General features: G+C 32.4%; 1 long non-coding RNA gene across 1 annotated transcript; it reads left to right on the top strand.

Moving 5' to 3' along the window:
* Window positions 1–1,617: 1,617 nt before the first annotated feature.
* LOC142641261 (uncharacterized) lies at window positions 1,618–4,851 on the top strand. Its single transcript, XR_012845349.1, has 3 exons — window positions 1,618–1,842; window positions 3,103–3,164; window positions 4,462–4,851. It is a non-coding gene; the product is annotated as an uncharacterized LOC142641261 (long non-coding RNA).
* Window positions 4,852–6,034: the final 1,183 nt, after the last annotated feature.

Raw genomic sequence — 6,034 nt, 5'->3', positions numbered from 1 at the left:
ACCGATTGGGTAGGAACTAGAGCGATTTGTCTTGAAGAACAAGGTCTTGGTCACTTTTCATAAAAAGGGCTCAATGATATTTGCCCCGGATTGGAAGATGCAAATTTTTTAAGGAAAAACGTCACAGAATTTTTCAACACTGCGTGGGCACAATAGAAATGGAGTCGCTACCTTGTTATATGGTCTAGGAACCATGAATATAGTGTCCTTTCTAGGAAGGACCTTTGATCTTACTACCAGAGTTTAGGTTCGGAGTTTAGGTACGCTATTGGGAAGGTGTTAGGCACCCAAGATCGCCCAACCCTAAGGTTGGCCTCCCATCATTGTGTCCTATACCTTAACTCTCATTAAAAGCACTCTCAACATTTGCATCTATACTCACACACACACTAACGTAAATCTATGCATACAATCATGGTATCTTTTATCCCAACACACATACTTATCAATCTAAAACAAAAGAGAGCAAAGGCATAAAAGAAAACCCTAGAATTCGTCTAACATGTGAAAACTTACCATACATCTATGACAAGGCAGCAAGCATATCATCATAGCAAGACAAACATATTACAAAAACCTAATCATACATCTAAGCATGTTCCATCATATCATCAAGGTGAAACCCTAATACAATGCATGGACATTGCTAATGCATGACCTATCCTTTACTTACCTCTCAGCAGCACAACACTTATGGCATCAATGCATGAACATGTGAATGAATGGCATTAATACTATGAAACCCTAATCTATACCCTAGTCTACACATATGATAACAAACAAACATGTTAATAGGTAAACAAATAGTTATGGGGCTTTAAATATATGAAAACGAGGCTACACAGAATACAAATATGAATGCAAAAACAAAACAAACAAAAATTAAGGTTTCCGAGTAACGACATTACGCACGCTAGAACAGGTCTGCGTACGCATGAGTTCAGCCTACGTGTGTAGGCTAGATCATGCGTACATAGATCCTTACCTAGAAAACCTAATTTACACAGAAACAGAACATAAGAAAAACAAAACATAAAACGTGAAATCTAGCAACCTAACATGCTTAAAGACATAAAGAAAACCTAAAACTAACCTGTAACACCCCGACCCAACTTTATAGTTAAACCATGCGTTTAAGTGGTTAATTATTATTTTAAGCCACTTTCTTTCTGTAATTAATAAAAGAGTATTTAATAAATATATTATTTTATAATGCCATTGAATAAGAATTGTAAAGATTATAAATAATTGAAATGGCTATTTGTATTATAAATATATACTAAGTATAAGTATGTACAAAACTATATTAAGTGGTTAAGTTATTAGATATATAGTTGTTGGTGTTTAATTAAGTGTTTAAGGTAAGGGGTTTATGTGCCAAGTTATTTTATAGTTGGGTCTTTATAGAATATAAGCTTATAAGGGGGTGGGGAGGTAAGTAATTTTCAAAAGTTACAAGGATGAGTCATTAGCCTTTTTCCTTCATGCATACACGTGCCCCACACAACTTTCTCCCTTATTTTTCCTTGGCTGCACCAGAAGATTAAGCCCTCATTCTTCTTTCTTTATTCATTTTCTTTGTTCTTATCTCTTTCTACTTTCCCTTGTTCACACCGCATCCCTTCTTTGACTTTCTCAAGCAACTAGAAGACTCAAGAACTCTCTCCCTCTCATACCCACGGGTCCAACACCAACAGAAAGAAAAAACTCTCAACTCTCCTCTCCCTTTCACACCTACGGGTCCAACAGCAACAAGAAGTTTTCTCCATTCTTCCCAAGCTCTTGTTCCCAATTTAAAGCTAGAGTGACTCTAGCTCTATCACTCCAAGAACCATGCTTAGGGTAAGGGAAAAATCTAATTCTTTTAGTCTATTTTCCATTTTAAACTTGAGTGATGGTTATATGATTTTGTATATGGGTGTGGTGGATTCTAGAGATTGTTGATTGTCCAAATATGATTTGAATCATTGTTATGCTTGCATGTGCTTCTAGATGATAGACTAATATAAAATCTATTATGGGTAAGTGTTAAAGGATTAAAATAACTAGATAAACTTTATGGAATTGTTATTTGAGGTGCTGAATGTGTAGTTGATTTAGTAATTGAAGTTGGTTGAGTGTTAGTTCATGAACTTGTTAAGAATTGCACTCACTGTTAACCTATTTGGTTATTATAAATTCTGTATTTTTCTAAGATAGCTATGGGTAAAAGGTTTATTAGAGATTATTATATAATATTTCTAGTATGTGTGTATTAAATTTCATAGGAAAATACCATCGTTTGATAATTGTTTGTGAATTTATAAGAAAATGTTGCAAAGCTATCACTGTGACAGATTCTGTGTTTACATATGGTAAATTATGTATTAAATTGTATACAGTGAATTTGGATCCTAGGGATATTTCTTATGAAACCTAAGACACATATGGTTCTAATGGAAGAGGTCTCACACTCCGAAATTCATATGGTATTCACTAACATCTAGAGGCGTTTCTCTGTAAATTTGCATGAAGTTTGGATGTGAATTGATAGCCCATTTGTATTTTATAAGTGAAGTATATGCTGCTGGAATAAAATGGTGAACAGTAGGGACATGCCTAACTTTGAGGATTTAATTCTAAAGTTAGGGTGAATGATTTGAGCTATAATTTATTATGCTCATCATTTGGTATGTCTAGATCATAGCTAAATTTTGTGTAACTTGGTTCAAGGTTTGGTACTCAAAGGAAGGGTTCTAATCTATCCGATTGTTATTTTTATGAAGCTGTCTTGTTCAATGGGTTGTATATTGCCATGTGAGTGTATATGGTTACATGACCATGCTTAAAGGAGTTTATGTTTATGCATGCACTATTGACTTAATCTCAAAGCACCTTTTGAAATGAAGTTGGCTCTTCTAAAGGTATGAGATTAATGTGTAAATGTTGGTTTCTCTATGATTTAGTATATCATGTTGTTTGATTAATGTATTTTGTGTTTGTGGGAACCTCGTTGAGGTGGGATTAGGATTTCCTTGATTTTTAGGATATAGGTTTTGAGATAAATGTGTAAGTTTATTATAAAGAGTAATTGATAGTAATAAGTTTTGATATTTGGTTTAGGTGTTACCAGTATCCAAGTCTAAGCTCCTTCGACTTTAGGCTCTCAGTTCCTCTGCTTTCAGGTAAGGGATAAGTTATATGAGCATTTGGTAAGTCATGAGATTATTTTAAAGTATATTATGAATTAAAAGGTTTTTGATTAGAGATATGACATATAATCATGTTTCAGAAAAAGATATGTTTGTGAGTTCTCAAAACTTTATGTATATGATTTAAGCATATTGATGTTGTTACTAATTCCACGAACATGATGTTTAAAGAAAACAATGGAAATACTTTTATTATGAAATGTTATCCAAACTATGAATTTCCATATGATGTATAAGTATGAAATGTTTTCAGGTTATGTTCTTTGATGATCTAAACTCTGCCAGTAGGGGTTTAATTACTGGTTTTCCATGGAAAATGTTATCTGATTGGCCATTAATGTGGGACTGGCTCTGCTGTACCCACCCTTGTTGGTTACGGCCAACTTGTGGAGGAAGTCAACCTACCCCATGGTTGAAAGATATGTATTATGATGTGATTCCAAGAATACCTGGCATTGTGGGGAATGCTGGATGTCTAGCACAGTGGTGCTAGAAGCCTCCCAAATAAATACAGATTTATCAGATATGGACTAACCAATATGTTATGAACAGCTATATTATTTTATTGATCATGAGAGAATGATTTGCTTAAATGCATTATGAAAAGTTAAAAGCTCTCATGAAAAGAAGTTTATGATGAAAAGAAAAGTTTTTAGTGTTCTATAAAGATAAAGCTTCTGATGAAAGTATAAGTATACGTTAAAAAAATTATCAGATATCTGTTCTTTATGAAACGTTAAGTTTTATGACTATGGAAGTTATGATATTTTACGAGAAAAAGTTTATAAAGAAAAGTTTTCTTATTTGTTAAAATGATTCTAGTTTAAGACAAAGTTACCAGTTATCTGATTTAAGTTGAAATGATTGTTTTGTAACAAGAATATAAATATATATATATATATATATATATATATATATATATATGTATGTATGTATGTATGTATGTATGTATGTATGTATGTATGTATGTATATGATTTTTTAAACAATCAATATTATATTTGGTGACTTTGTAAGGAACAAAAGAAATTCAATCCGAAAGGTTTTGGTAATATTAATCTGATAAGAAAAAGGAGAACAATTATTTTCCTACGAAGAGCGTATAAGTTATTATTATAAATAGTATAAAATACTATGCATGAAAAGATGTTCTCCTATCTGAACATTTATAAAATGAAATGATTTGATTTACATGCATTCTTATTAAATTCTTATGTATCTTACCCTTACTGAGCTGTGTAGCTCACCCCTTCCACTCTTTCAGTTAACAGGTTTTATTTTGAAGCAGTGGGAACCTTAGTTGAGTTTTGGAAAGAGCTGATTTTAGTTTTAAAAGTATAGAACCCAAACTAGTAATTTGATGTTTAGTTTTACAGTATTGTGCATTTTAGGATTTAATGAAAGTTGTGTACCTTAAAATATTAAGAGATGTATTATGTCAAATTCAAAATTTGAGTAACTGGTGGATTATGTTATTCTTTAAGTATAGTGTAGATGCTCTGAATGTCAAGTGAAAGGTCATATCACTTAAGTAAAGAAACAAGAATGAAAAGAAAGAGGGAAACTTTTGTAAAAGTTAAGTTGGTTCTTGTTAATATCAGGTTTAAACTTGATATTAGCATGCCGGTCATGGCCACAAATCCGGGTATCGGGTTTGGGTCGTAACAACCTAAAAAACACGCATAAACATAAACTAAACAAAAGAAAATATTAAAACAAAGATCAAAGGCAAAAAAGAAAAAGAAAAGTTTGAAAGAATACCTTAAAGCAAAAACTCCTAAGCTTGATTTTGACCGTTCCCCTCAATCGAATCTATTACAATTCAATAAAATAGTGATTACCAATCTTAAACTCAAAGGATTGGGGCCAGAAAAGGTCTCAATCAAATAAAATTTACTTAAGGGTGTTTTGTGAAAAATCTTCCTTTTGATTCACTATTTTCTAGTGAATCTTAGATTTTTCTTGTAGGATTTCTGCGTATTTTGAAAATGTACCATGTCAGGCTTTATATAATGGAAAAAATAGGGTTTGGAACGGCTCCCAGATGATGTAGGATTCGTTTCAAACCTCAGTCATTATTGCAGAAAATTTGCATTTCTTATACTTCTGAAACCCTAGCTGCGTGCGCAAATTAATGCCTGCGTATGCATGCATTGGCTCATGTACGCAGGCCGCAACCCACGTATGCAAGGCAAGGGCCACTTTGGTCAATTTATTTAAAAACTATATTTTTTTTTTACTCATTTAAAAGGTTATATTTTCCAATTTAATACTTAATACAGTATGAGTGTGTAGAAGCAAAATCTATAACACACAATTACTACAACTCTTCCACGAAACCTAAGTTCTACAAGAACACTAGGCTAGTAGGCAAAATAATAGAGAAAATCTCTCTAGCAAACTTTTATTCATAAACGCATAACATTAATCAACCTCTCTATAAAGAGTATTTAGAGGAATAGAATTTCTCCTAATCCTTTTAGAAAAAGAAATAATAAACCTACTTCTACTTGAGAAAGAAAAAACAACTTAACTAGGAAAAGAAAAACAATTAAAATCCTAATTCAACTAGGAAAAAGATTTTAATTGAACTTATAAAAGCAAATAAATCCTAATTCCACTAGGAAAGAGAAAACAACATAAAATATTAAAATATTTTATTCTCCCTTAACCAATCGGCATCACTCTCTCGGGGTTGGGGAAAACTCGTCCTCGAGTTTTGTGTCAATCTTCCACGATCAATTGGAACCCCGAATAATCATCTCCATCCTATTCTTCTGTGCAAGACAAGACAAATCAGTATGCTACTTATCAATCTTTTCTCACTCATACTAAATCTTAATG

This window comes from Castanea sativa, chromosome 6 (assembly GCF_040712315.1).
Source record: "Castanea sativa cultivar Marrone di Chiusa Pesio chromosome 6, ASM4071231v1".
NCBI lineage: Eukaryota > Viridiplantae > Streptophyta > Magnoliopsida > Fagales > Fagaceae > Castanea > Castanea sativa.
The sequence above is the reverse complement of the archived record's forward strand: the minus strand, read 5'-3'. Positions and strand labels throughout refer to the sequence as shown.